At 40.4% G+C, this 16,121-nt stretch overlaps 1 protein-coding gene across 16 annotated transcripts in view; it reads left to right on the top strand.

Moving 5' to 3' along the window:
* The window catches only part of PCDH15 (protocadherin related 15), a 609,044-nt gene that overhangs the window by 157,549 nt on the left and 435,374 nt on the right, over positions 1-16,121 (top strand). For all 16 annotated transcript variants that reach the window (XM_083441352.1, XM_083441358.1, XM_083441371.1 and 13 more), the window contains one exon: positions 6,585-6,663. The gene's annotated coding sequence lies outside the window, so the exon portion shown is untranslated. The remainder of the gene's footprint in view (positions 1-6,584; positions 6,664-16,121) is intronic.

The raw sequence follows: 16,121 nt of genomic DNA, 5'->3' as shown, positions 1-16,121 counted from the left end.
TTATTGCTGTTGCCATAAGGAAAATGCACTACTGTGAACTCAATTAAGTAAGTAAATCATGTTTAAACTTACTTCAGAGTGTGGTCTGCTTCACTGCATGAGGGTTGATGGGTTCAACTGAAGAGGGGATGGGTTCAGCTGCTCCATGCAGCTGAATGGAAATACAAGAAGGTTTAATACCCTATTCCTATGCTTCATTAATCTGCCTCATGATGAGACTCAATGATCTGCTACTGGGACTCTTTGTGTGCTAGCCACATGACTTTTTTATTAAAAACAAAAAACAAAACAGGTACCAGCCATTTTTTGCTTTGTTCATTAACCCACACATGTAGGTCTGTGGAGGATTAAGTATAATTAATATATCTTCCTACTAATCCACATCAAAAACTATAACTGGCTATTGTACCACTATATGCACTTTTTACGTTACCTAGAAGACAATTTGTCAGTTTTCTTCTGTTGTTCCTATGAATCGGAAAAGAAAGGGAGTCTTAAGCAGTATGAGTTATTATGCCCTATTGCAGAAGAAAGACCCTTTTGAAAGAAAGGGAGGATCAATCTGTTTTCATTTCTGTTTCAATATTAAGAAAAATTATGGCAGAAACCTTTATGCTCCCTTGCTTCTCATATGCGGTTATGGCATAACCGCTGCATCTTATGTGCATGCACAAATACTGTGGGTTACCTGCTGGAGAAGGACTAACCACTCAGTTTCATGATTAGGTAGAAGGTTCTGCCTCCCCTATATTGTTTATTAATAATTTTATATTATTTCCCACATGAATGAAGGGCAAAATATGGAAGAAAGTAAATGGGTGCATTTGAGGACAAAAGTTCACTCTCTGCCCAATTTTCTCTCTTCTCCCCTAGCTGCATAATGTCTCTGAAAACAGTGTCTTGTACCAAATGCAAACAAACTGCGAAAAAGACTATGAATTGGAGGTGGGGATCAGCATTTACTGTCAGAAAGTCTAATCAGAATCTACTTTCCTGTTATCTGAATCCAATGGTTTGGGTCCTACTCTCTGAAGAAGCAAAAAACAAGCTTGTTCCATCTTCCATGTGACAGCCTTTTAGATACCGTATTTGAAGATGACTATCATACCACCTCAGTGGCGTAGCGTGGGTTGTCAGCACCCGGGGCAAGGCAAGTAATTTGCGCCCCCTAACCCGTGGATTTGTGCCCCCTAACCTGTGGATTTGCGCCCCCTAACCCTAACCCCCAGATGTTGCGCCCGGTGCGGCCGGCCCCCCCTGCACCCCCCACGCTGCGCCACTGTATCACCTTTCAGTCTTTTCTTTTCCATGCTAAACATACTCAACTCCCTCAATTGTTCCTTGTAAACCTGGTTTCCAGACATCTTGGTCACCCCAATATGAACACCTTCCAGCTTTTCAATATCCTTCATAAACTGTGGCACCCAGAACTGGGCCAACTGGTCTGACCAAGGCAGAACAGAGTGGTACTATTACTTCCCTTGATTGGGACACTATACTTTTGTTAATGCAGCCTAGAATTGCATTAGCTTTTTTTGCTGCTGCATCACACCATTGACTCATGTTCAGCTTGTGATCTACTAACACCCCCCTAGATTTTACATGACTTTTCTACGGCCAATTATAAGTGAAGTGAAAAATGGGTCACTTCAATCATTGCAATAGAAATTAAGGGAAATACTGTCCTGGAATAATCATGTGCTCAGCCTAATATTGGTTTTATGGAGCTGAAGTGTATAAGCAATAAAGAATGTTCATCAAAAGGAAAGGAGAATGGTTGCAGTCCTGTACCTACTGACTTGCGGCTAAGTCCCATTGAATTCAGTGAAACTTGCTTCTGAATAGATATGTGTAGGATTGTGCTGTTAATTGCCTTAAGAGTGACAACTTTTGAGAAGTATTAAATATATTCAAAGAAGATAAGTTGACAAGTTAAGGCTATCCCTTGCCTATTCAATTCCTGAATGCATTTTTCAACCTTTGTGAAGTGAACCATCTTTTAGCATAATTGTTTTTTCATCTACTATATAAAATAGCAAAGGCTTCCAATGCAAAGTGGGAAAGGTGATAGCTGTTGAATTACTGAAAAAAATCTTCAATTTTAAGCATTTGAAAATGACTAGATTTTTTTTATTGTCAGATAGAGGCCTTGATATGGAAAGGGATTTCAGTGAATTAAGTGCTGAAAAGGTTTTTAATCTGTTGCAGTGAAATGTCACTTTTGCATAGCATGTATCCTACCTTTTATTTTATTTTTATTTATTTATTTTTTAAAAAAATCCTTTGGTACTATATCATGATCACCTAGACGAGTTCCAATCTGAAGAAACCTGGATTAATAGGATAGTTTGTATGAGGGGGTCATTTGTTTTGCTGTAGATAGTAATCAATAATGAGAACCCTGGGAGTATTTCTGGAATCATTTTATTGTAAGTGAAGCTGTGTTGAAAATTAATGAACGTAGGGCACCTTGTTACTTTGGAATGCCCTGTTAAACTGGCTTTGCAACCCAGTGCTTACTGAGTCATGTTATTAACTCGTATAATTCCAGTTAAAACTGAGTTTTGTTGCATTTTGATTTTCTGAAGGATAAAAAAGAAAATCTTCATAAAAAATATATTTACAAGTGGAGAATTATATTTGCATTTGTATATTATATTGTAAAAATTCCCTTCCCTCTTCCATCACTCAACCTCCTATGCTTTCCCATGCAACCATCTGTCTATATCACATATGCATACTCTCAGATATACCTTCTCTGAAGAACACAGGATCCCTCTCCCCCCCCCTCTATTCTCCTAATCCCAATCCTTTCCTCAGGTCTCCCCTTTCACTTCCCCTTTCCCTTTTATCATTTGTGGACATTCAGCAGCAGGTAAGCAATCCACTGTGGGATGCCCAAGTGGCAAAACCATTGAGCCATGAATTGCCCTTATCTAGTGTCCATCTCTCCCAACAACACATATTTAAATTCTGCCCTGGGGATATGGCTGAGCACTCAGCTAACACTTTGGTCCCAGGACCAATAACAGGAGATTGTGTTGGGCTAGCAGCAACAAGTACTGGCTGCATGACCACCCTCATGTCAGCTCCGGGTGTAATCTCCTTCTGTGCACTTTGGGAGCAGAAACCACCTTAACACCCAGTGACAGGAGAGGGCTTGGCCGACTTGAGAAAAAAGTACTTTGGATGTTATTTTTTGGCAAGTATTTGGGTGATGGCAGCTAACAATAGCAGATAGCCTTCTGCCCTGTCTCTCTGAGTTTGGCATCCCAGGTGTCCACAAAATCTGCATTCTATATCTCTTCAAGGCTTATTGTAGGACAGATAAACCTTTGGAGTGATTCACTGACCAATACTGCTGATGATGCTTCATTGTATTCTGACTGTGCTGCGAGTTCCCTGCTCACTTTAATCCTCTAACTTGAACAGCTGTGGATTTTTTTTAGATTTGTGGTGTTATTGTTGTTTTTTAATGGAGATGAAATCTGCAACACTGCTTTTTGCCTCAAGGCACTTCCTTGAAACTTACATAGTTGTATACCTGTAGTGTTTTGTCTATTTGTGCACCTAAGGGCCTTAAAAATATTTCCTTTTCTATTAGTCCTCTGTTCTTTTGCCCAACTATGGGAAAGTCCATGGGAAAAAGTTAATTCTGTTTTGCTGGAGTTGGTACAGCCTCTTTTTATCTTGCTTAGAGGGCATTCCGATTTTTCAGCAAGTGCCTTTTCCTTCTTCTGCATGAATGATGCACAAGTACACCCTACTACTAATAAACCTCTGTGAAGAAACCAACCTTGGAGACCGTACGTCCATACATAAAGTTAACCTTTTAATGTCCTGCAGGGTGGGGTACAGAAGCCAAAACTACATATTGACAGAAGTGAGTTAAAATGTTTCAGTTCACAGGATTCATAGTTGTCAAGTGTCCCTTATTTGAAGGGACAGTCCCTTATTCCAGCGCCATGTCCAGCTGCTGTCCCTTATTGATGGATGTCCCTTAAATGTCCCTTAAATGATGTCCGTCCCTTAAATTTCAAAGGAAGCAGCTCCTCTCCCTCCCTCCCTGCCGGCCAGGGAGGAGGGAGGCTCCAACTGTGTTGCTTGGCTGTGTTGCTCACCCAATAAGAAGTCTAAGAATGACTGGGGGGTGGAGCTTGCATGCCTTGTGTGTGGCTAGTTAATACAAGCTGAGTGGTTTTTTGAATGCTGGACGCCATTTTGTTGCACATGCTGCTGCAAACTTTGCAGTGCAAAGCCAGGCCGGGGAGCCATCTTAAGTTGAGGCTGCATAGGCCTTGTGGTGCATGTGATTCAGATTCTATTCAGTTGAACCTCTGGTTACAAAGTTGGTTGGACAGTGTTCTTGAAGCTACCCAGCATGAGTTTGACCAAACTGCAGGAGGACAGGAAGACTGGAGTGCCTGGAACAGGTGAGGCTGCAGGTCCCTTATTTTGGCTGCTGGTTCCGTATTTTCAAGGCTGCTGGTCCCTTATTTTCAAATCTGTAAATTGACAGCTATGACAGGATTTGACCCAGCATAGAGCAAAGATCTAGACACCAGACAGCCAAGTTGTATTGCCACCCAGCCTGCATGTGGGAAGAACATTACAAGCAGATTGAGGCCCCCCCCCCCCCCCGGTAATGGGTTGGGGACATGGAGTTTATGAATCACAGTTTCGCTAGTGATATAGACAGACAGACAGACAGACAGACAGACAGACAGGAGTAGCTAATGGGGTGATTCACAGAGAGGTTTTTCAAGAGGATATTGCTCAGTAATTGCCCATTCTGAGTCAATAAGAACAAATGTCATGGGCTGAACATGTAGGTAATAAACTTTCATTTTAAGTTGCCAAGGACATATGTTGATCTTTATTTGTGAATCAGCATAATAGAATGAATCTTGAGCACTGGAAAGAACACTGCTTGTTAATACATCACTAAATTAAATTACCATGTGTGGAATCTCTATGTTAATTCCACAATGAACTGATTTCAGAGATGCAGGTCCTTAGGGTTATGTTATGTTGTTATGTTATAATTTAATTCTTAGTAATTAATTATATCCTGCTTTCCATATTTTTTTTCAGAGCATGTGGAAAGTGGTACATTTTAGTAGTATGCTTACAGAACCATTTCCTTCTCTTTTTTCAATATTCTTCATCAGGTATTAATATATTTAACTGCCATTAAGGCTGGATAAATGCAACATTTTCTTATAAGATTGTGAAGACTGAGCATATATTTTTGCCCCTAAAAAGCACTTCTTGAGAAAGTGGTTTCATTCTGAAAATAAACACTCATTGCAGATATAACCTTAGTATTTGTGAGCTGCTTGGGTCTTCATTGGATAAATTTATTCAATAGCTGGTGGCACTGAATTTTAAGGAGAGCTCCTTAGAAGCACAAGTGCTCTTACCACACAAAAAGGAAAGTGTATTTGGCACATTTCACAGCTGATTAGCAGATTCTGCAGCAGACCTTGCTACGCGGTCTGATTCGCAGGTACACATAAGCACATTTCTCTTTTATTGTGGGGACATTTGACTTTAGATACTTACATTGCTGAAATTATTGTCTGTAAAACTAACAAAAAATGTTTTCAAGCAAATAATATTTTAGATACTATGACCTGGTGTTTGGGTCTGCTAAATATTGAGCACATGCGCAGAATCTTGATTTACTTCTGGGGGAAATGAATTATTTGTGTTACATATGAGCTCCTTGTGTTTATGGATTATGGCAACATCACCACTTGCAATATATAATGAGACAGGTCCTTTTATATTGGTGAAGAAAGTCAGAATAGAGCTCTGCCTTGAGAGGCAACCACGTAAAGGCATGTTGCCACCCACACAATAAGACAGTATGTGCAATTGGGCTATATACTGGCTAATTTGCGTGGACCCTAATGGACAAAATATGAATGACATTTGAACAATACCGAGGATGTTTAGGGCATATATCAAGTATTCCTATTTTACAAGTGCAAGAATCTGGACTTTACAGGGTTTTGTACAATATTCATGTAAATATTAACATTAAATATTAAATATTACTATAGTTTTATAAATAGCTTGGGGAGTGAAAGAAATTCACTTTTGGGTAGTCACTGAGGAATACTTAGCTGCTTCACATTTATCTTGGTGATCTTTTTTATTATATATTTTTTTAAAGAACTAGAATAAAATACTGTTCCTACAGCTTCTTGGTTCAGTGTCTTACTTGAATAAAAAATCCAGAAAGGCTCCTGTCAAAATTTTATTGTAATTACTTTAAATACTGGACACACATATACATATGTTGTGGATAAAAGCACCATATTGTAACAGTAAAGTGAAATAAAGATATTAACTCAACCATAAGAAAGAAGTGCTGTTGCTTTTGCGCCAGTCTTCAGTATGTAGACTTGGATTAGAAGGAGGCCCTCTTTTTATTACAGTTGGCAAGTGCCACAACAATTATATACGATCAAATAAATTATCGTTAAGACTGTTCTGTGTTTGCTACTGCATGCATTTATAACATAACACCATTTTGCTACCATTTTTTTTTAATTTTTTTTTTTTTTTATCCACAGGTTTGCAGCAATGGCGGACAAACTACAGAATGCCATATTGCAGTGAAGCTCAACCCAACATCATGACTCCAGAGTCTTGGTGAGGAAATGTTTCAGAAACTTGAATCTTTTTGTTTATTTAACATCAGAGAGTATATGTTACATTTTGCACAAAGAGTTAAACAAATATGTTTTTATTTATATTCATAATCCTTGCACTTACTGAGAGCCAAATGGGATGTAATGTGGCAGTCACAGGTTATGTACACATCTGTCCACTTCTTAAAATGGAAGGGTGCTTAGGGTTTTTCAAGAACACTTCTATATGGGTGACTTGAGACAAATCTTTCCACCCCTCTGTCTTACTCATTGCTCAAATGATGAACCATGTTTGTTTTCAGGCCGACTGATTTCTCATAACTGAGCCAGGTTGGCAGAAACATGCTAAGTCACAGCATAGAAACAAATCATAAGTCAAAGGGAGGTAAAGGGAGCTCAGTTTCCTTCCCTCCAAGTCCATATGGATATATCAGTGTTAAATACTATAGCCCAATCTCACCTGACCACTTCGATAGGAATGAGGCAGATGCATTGGGACATGAGCAGCCAGTATGGCTGGTCCTTCTTGTGTCCAGTTTGTTCCTTGTCCCGGTCTATTGTCAAACAGTTAAAAAAAAAAAAAGCCAAACCAACCCTGTTGATTAATATTCTGGGGCTTAAACTGAGTGAATCTGCATACAGTGGTACCTCAGGTTACAGACGCTTCAGGTTACAGACACTTCAGGTTACAGACTCCGCTAACTCAGAAATAGTAGCTCGGGTTAAGAACTTTGCTTCAGGATGAGAACAGAAATTGTGCGGTGGCAGCGGGAGGCCCTATTAGCTAAAGTGGTACCTCAGGTTAAGAACGGACCTCCAGAAAGAATTAAATTCTTAACCCGAGGTACCGCTGTATTTCCAAAACTTTAATATAGGCATAGAGAAAGGGATGACAGTGTTCTTTTTAATCTCAGCTGCTCTGAAGGCTGCTTCAAATATTAAAAGTAAATGGGAAGAGGAGACTCAAATTTTAGTCACACTTGTGCTAGCGGGTCACAGGCAAAGGGGGAAATGATCATCATCATATCCCACTGTGTTTCATCAAGGAATCCAAAGCCATCACCCATCCAAGCATTGAGCAGCAGACCTAGAAGTGCTTAGCTTCAGCAAGGTAGTGCCTTCAGACCATGCCATGGGAGAACATGAATTTTCCTCCAATAGTAGATACACACTTTGTTCTTGTACTGGGAAATGCAAATCCTTCCCCTCCTTTTCCTGTTGCTTCAGATTAGACCCAGATGTAATCGGTAGAAGACTCTCCTTCCTTGAAGCTTTGTAATTAGAGGTTAGATACCTGTCATGTATGATCTTGTTGAGATTTCTGCATTGCAAGGGCTTGTACTAGATGACTTTCGGGGTCCCTTCTAACTCTACAGTTCTATGATGCTATGATAAATATGAGTTACAATTGCTACCTCTACCACTGATTCCTTTTGAACTGAACTGAATAGCTTCTGTTGGGCTTTTGCTGCTTCTTGTGATTGCCTGTAGTGATTGAGATGAACAAAGGAACAGTTTTTCTTATCTTCCATTAAAGCTTTAGTTGATGGCATCCAAAATAGAATACTAAATTAATGGTAAAAACTCACACACACCTCACCCGCTATACCCAATCCAGTGTTTGTGGCTGGAGACAGGATCGTTTATTTGGTCCATGAAGATTTCTCAGCAGATATTTAATTATTCTCTAAAATGTAAAAGAATGCCAGAGCTTTGCTTGGCAAAATTATGCTATCAGGAACAATGAACATTTAGTCCATTGATGGATAAATCCTGGTATCAAAATATGACATATTTATTTCAGAAATTTGACAACCTATGCAATTATTTTTTCCCCCAAGGAGATATTGCTTTAGCCAAGAAAGATTTTAAATCATGTAGAAATGATGTGCTTATGCAGGAAAACTTTTGCATCTCTTTATACCTCCAGTATAAATATAAACCAGACCCAGGGGATTGCTTATTTAAAATTAGTACACTTTGTTTGATGAAGGAACTCAATCTTGCTTGGTTGCAATTAATGCCTTCTACATTTCCTGATATTAGCAAAGATACCATACAATCTAAGTTTCTACCACTGGTCAATAGGTCAGAAAATAGGTTTCCTGTAAGGATATTAATACAGGCATCCCCACACTTACATATTTGTGGATACAGTATTTTTTGCATGGATTGAAGAGAGAGCAGCAGAGAGGGTGTTTAAGGGGCAGTTACAGGGTGCTCCCACTTTACGCGATTTTTACAGGATGCTCCCCACTTTATTCGTTTAGGGGCCCAGAACATAATACTCCATAAGTGGGAGCCCCAGTATACTGGGGCACAAGCCAAGTCTTACATTGCAAATGTGAAATATCACAGAATTGATTGTCTCTATTTCCTCAAATATATTTTTGTATATTTAATTATGGACAGCAGTTACCTATAAAACTACAGCTAATAACCAGTATGATGGAAATTTAAATCTAGTTAAATGACTGGTAGAACTAATTATGACATTTGAAGGGTCAGCTACCAGGTTTTAATTAGTTTGTTTTTATTTATGCTTCGTTTATTTATTTAAGCTTTGTTTTTCATGCTATTTGCTGCATTGTGTCTATCCCTCTGTTTTATTGTTTTATATTGGGATTGTTATGGTTTTAAGCAATGCATATGAATTATTTATTATTTTTCTTTTTATATATATACATATATATATAAAAGAAAGAGATGATTATGCATTGTAGCCCTAGCTTATATTTTAAAACGAGCTTTTTAGTTACACGTAAAATCTGTTTTGTACATTTTTGGAAGAAAAATGTCATATGTTAGAGAAAGGAATGTTTTGTTTGTTGTTAAGAAGGCTGCTGGAGGGCAATCTGGAAATCCTATAGGCACAACTGACAGGTGTGCTCAGTTGCTGGGAATTTGCACAGGAACTTTTCTTATTTGCCTAAATTACATTTTAGAGGGCAATTTATTGTGTCTAGACCACTTGAATGCGTATTGATAAGTTCTGCTTAATATTGCACACTTAAGAGCCTTTCTCTACTGGTAAGATGCGGGTCTATGTCATAAGTTACTTCCTGCTGTTACACTAAACCTAAGTCAAAGCTTTACTAAAGGATGAGGGTCGGGTGGCTGTTAGATTCTCTTGCTTTTAATAGCAGCTGACTATCATTTGAAACAACAACTCTATCCTTCATAGCTGATCTGCGCTAGATGTTTTACCCACCAAATTGGCAAGTAATGGTTATAGTTTATCTAGAGACCATTTCCACCAGTTCATCCCACACTCCCAACATTTCATTGCACCCTGAGGTGGCCAAAAAGCCAGAGCAAGCCCTGGTTGGAGTATTTATGAATTTTCTGAATTTAAATGTATTAACTGTGAGAGGACGCAGAAGGCTTGGCCCCTAACTTAATGGTGCCCCAAATACATAGGTTTTTATCGGTGGTTGCAAGAACAAATAATCCCTATATTCTGAACAAAATGCTTGTTTAACCTGGAGGTAGGCTGTATGAATTGTGTATTGCTTTGTAAAGATTTGTTGGGTCTCTGGACTGTAATAAAGATTGATGATGATGATATTTGGCTTTCTCCCACACAAGAGAATAGTTGCCATTCATTCCTATAGGGGACATAGTGTTGCAGTTGAGGACACAAAGCGTAATTTAGTCCAACCCTCTACAATGTAGGAATCTTTTGCCCAACTTAGGGCTTGAACCCAGGACCCAGAGATTAAGAGTCTCACGCTGTGCTGAGTGAGCTATCCACAATGCATATCCAGGGCTTCCCTATGTGTGTGTGTTCATTCATTTGTGTACTTGTGCACATGCATGCATACCTGCATGCAGACACACATGGCACCAGTGGTGGAGCTTCATGCTCCGGCACGGGGGGTGGAAAGCAGGGGAGGCGGGGCTGGCACGCATCGTGGGGGCAAGGGGCAGCCGCGATGGCACCCTGCCGGGATCACACTGCTGGGGGCGGTGCGCTCCCCCCACACTCCTCTTCTTCCGCCAGTGCATGGCACACCAAAGCAGGTTGAATTAAGCACAATTGCAATGAACATTTCAGGGAGGGGAAGGAGTGTTTATTCTGATCTCTCTAGGGGCCATTATTTGCTTCAGAGGAATATGGAGTTAGTGACAGGTTTGGCCCCTTCCTAAACTGATGGTGGATGGCAGGAGAAACAGGAAAACACAATGGACCAAGGTCTTGCCCAGTTATCTTCTCTGTGTGATGGACTCATGGGAAAAAGCTGTCCCATGAGCCTTTGCTGCAAAGAGTAGGGGAAAGCCTATATAAGGCTGCTTTCCTTGGAGCTCACAGCCATTTTGCTTTGAGAGCTTATCAGGTTAGAGTCTTCACTGAGCAATTTTGGGTCGCTGGGTGACAGGGCCAGAAAGAAACTTTTCTCTCTCAACCTGATTGGCACTTGGTTGGGGGGTTTTCCCCGCCTTTCTCTCAGTAAAATTATGGTTTTCTTTTGTTAGGTGGAAGAACATTGTATGAGGGTGGGAATGGCAGGATCAACATAGTATAGGGGGCCGCCCTAAGGGGCCTGAGGGGAGGGTTGATAAACCCAAGCATGGGTTTGGTATCTGCCTGGTTGGAATCTGTACCCTGGTCTACCCTGGTCCCCCAGTGAAACCTTGCTTGCTTGACTTGCACCACAGCACGGTTCGACACTGGCCAACCCCAGATCCAAACCCAGCGGACCCATTCCATCAACATGGGGCTTGTGGAATGCTGAACTGATTTTGGGACCCAATGCCATTCCAATACTTCCCCCGCCTGCTGCTGTCAGTAAAGATTTGGCCTGATTTTATCCCATCACCGTTGTACAGTCTGGTTATTTTGCCGCTCTCATGGGTCACATAATGCAGTTGCGTGGGCAGGTGAATTCTTATTATATCTATATACTTAGTGATACTAAATGAGTGACCTTCAAATATTAACACCAAAGTAAACCTGTATCATAAATATCTGTAACAATGATCAGTGTTGTCACTCTTTTCAAAAGCAGATAGTAGCTAGGTGCCAGTACCCCTTGTTTAAAATCCATCCCAGCATTTTGTTACATGGGTTTACTTCGTCAGGAGTCAACATAGCTCTGCTGAACTTTTAACATCTTAAAGTCAGGAAGAGTGTTCTTAATACTGGCAGTTTGTTTGATCAATGCCATGATATATAATGGGAGTTCTGTTTTTGTCACTTTAACAGAAAAATGTTTTAGGAGCTCCATCACTGGGTGCCAATTTAACACCAGGTTTCAGCAGTGCTCTAAAAGTGCCAATGTAATTTATAAGGTGACCTGCCTGTGTGGAAAGCAGTACTTAGACAAAGCTTCAAGCAGTTTGAGAAAATGTTTTAATCTTGTGCTTGTTCAACCGGAACAAAAGAAGTTTGAATGCCTGCCTGTTTCTGCACTGTATCTAACAACCTGGTCCTGTAGATTGGCTTTAGCTGAAATGATGCAAATAGTAGCTTGCTCTGTTGCAGCTGACGTACAATCCCATGCACAGAATATCTGGATATTTTCTGATGTTTTCTTGATTAAATGTGAGCAGGTTTGCACTACCTTCTGTGGTTCCTATGGGTTGCAGAAGACCTACAGATAGAGCAGAATGAGATGATGATGATGATGGAAAGGGAAAGGGGACAGAAGGAACTCCCAATGGAACTAAAACAGTCACGCTTGCTTGTGAAACAGAATCAGAAAAAGCACATGATTTTACGTTAGCAGTGCTTCTGAGGTTAGATTCCAGCAGCAAGCCAAGCTGTCGGTTGTACTTCAGCAGGTTTTCCAACAAAATAATATTCTTGTGCCCCCAAGGAAGATTTCATCTGCACTTTATTGGGCAATTGACATGTTTATTAACATTCCTTATTCCTTATTTCTGTCACTGTTTGTGTGACTAGCCTCTGTTTTTGTTACTCCACTGGCTGTGGTGCTTCCCTCTTCTTTCTCCTGCTTCAACAAACCATAGTTTGCTGGGCTGGGGATGTTATATTTGAAACCCCTATTGATTCCCTCGCCTCCACCCAGTGTTAGAGTCATGACACCTTTAGTATTAACAAACACATTACAGTGGTACCTCCGGTTGTGGACGGGATCCTACCAACGTGTTACTAATAACTTTTCTCCTTCTTGTTGCATTTTATTTAAAAACAAGAAGCCTTGTTAGCAATTTTTAAAAGAGAAATACTTCCATATAGCTTAAGTTAAATTTCACACTTGAAAATTTCAACACAGAATCACAAATTTTAAGCCAATAAACTACTCATAAAATCAGTAGTCAATCTTCCCAAACAGGGTTTTATTGGTATCAGGCAATAAAATTAGTACCAGCAGTTGGGATTTTGGAGAATACTGGTAAAAATGGGAGCAGAAATTGCTGGTGTTCACTGCTTCACTGGATGTCAGAAAAATCCAGTGCATATGATTCGCATTAATTATGTAAATTATGTAACCTACATAATTATGTAACTTAACTTACATAATTTTGCCACTGTGCACATTGAGACAAATAAAGCTTTTGGTGGAGGATGAACTGCCGTGGAAAGGAAACCATGCTGCATGAAACAAATATAGGATGGAATGGGAAGCAATGTTTTCTTACCTCCCTAATTAGCATTCCTGGGAGTGACACATCCATTGGATCCAGAGATGTGTTGCACAACCAGAAAAGTACATCCACTTGCATAACATACCCTACTGAATTCCTCTGTTTTTCCTACCCTGTAGTACCCTGTGCCGTAACCCATGCTTGTCCCAAAGGATTTGTTGATCCTTAATTATAATCTCAGATAGGCGTGGACTGTAAAGTCAATCTCTGTGGCACAGAGCTATAGATTCCACAGGCAGTAACAACACTCTCCAACATGCTGTAGAGGAAAATCAGGATTCATGTCTTTTGGTGCTGTGCTCCCACGGAAACTAGGTGAATCACAAGAGAGCACAGCCACCCAAAATGGGTGTCTTTTGAGGCCACACTTTTGAGGGAGCCAGAACAGCACATCCCGGGATCCAATCAGAAATCAGGTTGGCTTTTGTAATTCTGGGATGTCCTACACAATTTGGGGCCGCTTGAACTACTGCAATGCGCTCTACGTTGGTCTACCTTTGAAGGTGACCCGGAAACTGCAACTAATCCAGAATGCGGCAGCTAGACTGGTGACTGGGGGCGGCTGCCAGGACCACATGACACCGGTCTTGAGAGATCTGTATTGTTCCCAGTACATTTCCAAGCACAATTCAAAGTGTTGTTGCTGACCTTTAAAGCCCTAAACGGCCTCGGTCCCGTATACCTGAAGGAGCATCTCCACCCCCATCATTCAGGCCGGACACTGAGATCCAGCGCCAAGGGCCTTCTGGCAGTTCCCTCATTGCAAGAAGTGAGGTTACAGGGAACCAGACAGAGGGCCTTCTCAGTAGTGGCGCCTGCCCTGTGAAGGAAATAAGCAGCTATCTTATCTTTAAAAGACATCTGAAGGCAGCCCTGTTTAGGGAAATTTTTAATATTTAATGCTGTATTATTTTTAATATTCGATTGGAAGCTGCCCAGAGTGGCTGGGGAAACTCAGCCAGATGGGCGGGTATAAATAATAAATTATTATTATTATTATTATTATTAGGCATAACAATGGCAGGGTCATTCCCATTGGGAAGACTCAAAGTTCCATAATGAAAAATGATTGTATTCATCACAATTTATACTGGGAGAGGTTTGGGCTTGTGGTCCCAGGTCTTCCTTACAGGGATGGATTATCAAATAGGGAGTCTTCATGGCCTTCCCTGTCACCACAGGTTAGTGGCAGATTCCTCTGCAAGGGAAGGAGGTAGCAGAATAGACACTATGGCGGGAGTTTATCGAGACTGTTCAGTGTATCCACAGAGTGTTGAACAGAGTAGCCTGTAAAAGCAAACCCAAAGTTTCTTGCAGCATTCCTAAAACTTACATCAATTGGCCATAGTGCTAATTTTCATTGTAATAGTCCACTTCCTTGCTTTCTCTTCTGTATTAACATTGTACATTCAAATCAATGATGCAAGAGAGGTTCAAAAGACAATTTAAACCTCACTATGAAAATATCATTATTAAGTAGTTTCTACCTAGTCAATTAAATACACATCTGTTAATGTGAATATGGTCTTGGACACAATTGCCTGGATCAGCTTCTGGAAGGTTTTGCTCAAGCGTGCCTTGAAATTAAGCAGCTGTCAGTCTACAGATCTGCACATTTTTCAACTTATTTGAAAGAAAGTAGTATGAGAATCAATTTTTGCTGTGCTCACTCTCTCGAAGAATTTCCCCCTTCATTTTTCAGTACATTTCACAGGTACAAATATATATGCTTCCATAAATTGCTTCCTTACATTGGTTCAGGCAGTACACCCAGTAAGTAGCTATCTTTGAAAACACACAACACCTCCCCTCCCACCCCAAATTATGGAATTCAGGAGTGCTTCTACATTTCAGCCTTGCAAAAATAACTTCAAAATCCTAAAATGATATATTTCCATGGGATGGAGTAGTCCGCCCAGTTTATTGTGTGCAGTGACAGCATTGCAACCATATATTTGAAAGTGCTGTGCAGTTTCGATTTTTCAAGGAAACAAATATCAGTTCCTCTGACATGTTTTCATTGGAAAGCTGAGTCAGTTACTTCTTAAGATTTGCCCTATCTGTCTTACAACTGATAATGTTGTATCATGTTACATTGAGTTTACTCAAGATATTACACACAGACAAAAAAATCAAACAGGAGAATGGTTGTCCTTGAAAGATGATTTCTAACGGTTTAAGAACTCTCATCTGAAAAGCTTGAAAAGTTGTATGATCCGGTTAAGGATAAGGTACAGGCCCTTTGCTTCTTCCTTAAGATGTTTTATAGAATATTATAACTGTACGGGATTCAATCTTTATTGCTAAGCTAAGCATTAGCAACACACCAGAAATAAATAGCAATGAAATAATGTGATTTGAAAGTCTAGGTTTTCTAGGTATTTGGTGGTTTTGCTTTTTAAAGCAACAACCATGGTTCGTTTTTTGTTTTAACAGCTGATAGCCTTAACTGTTGCTATTTCAGCCACTTTGGCAAATGTTGCATTAATACCTGGCAACATGGATTTTACCTGTTTCCTGACACTAAAGCTCAAAAGTTGACATTTTAGGTGTGTGGCAAGCACATGTTTTGCTTAAAGATAAAGGGACCCCTGACCATTAGGTCCAGTCATGACCGACTTTGGGGTTGCGGCACTCATCTCGCTTTATTGGCCGAGGGAGCAGGCATACAGCTTCCGGGTCATGTGGCCAGCATGACTAAGCCGCTTCTGGTGAACCAGAGCAGCGCACGGAAATGTTGTTTACTTTCCCGCCGGAGCGGTAACTATTTATCTGCTTGCACTTTGACGGGCTTTCGAACTGCTAGGTGGGCAGGAGCTGGTACCAAGCAACGGGAGCTCACTCCAT

This window comes from Podarcis tiliguerta, assembly GCF_965153285.1.
Source record: "Podarcis tiliguerta genome assembly, chromosome: 5".
NCBI lineage: Eukaryota > Metazoa > Chordata > Lepidosauria > Squamata > Lacertidae > Podarcis > Podarcis tiliguerta.
The sequence above is the reverse complement of the archived record's forward strand: the minus strand, read 5'-3'. Positions and strand labels throughout refer to the sequence as shown.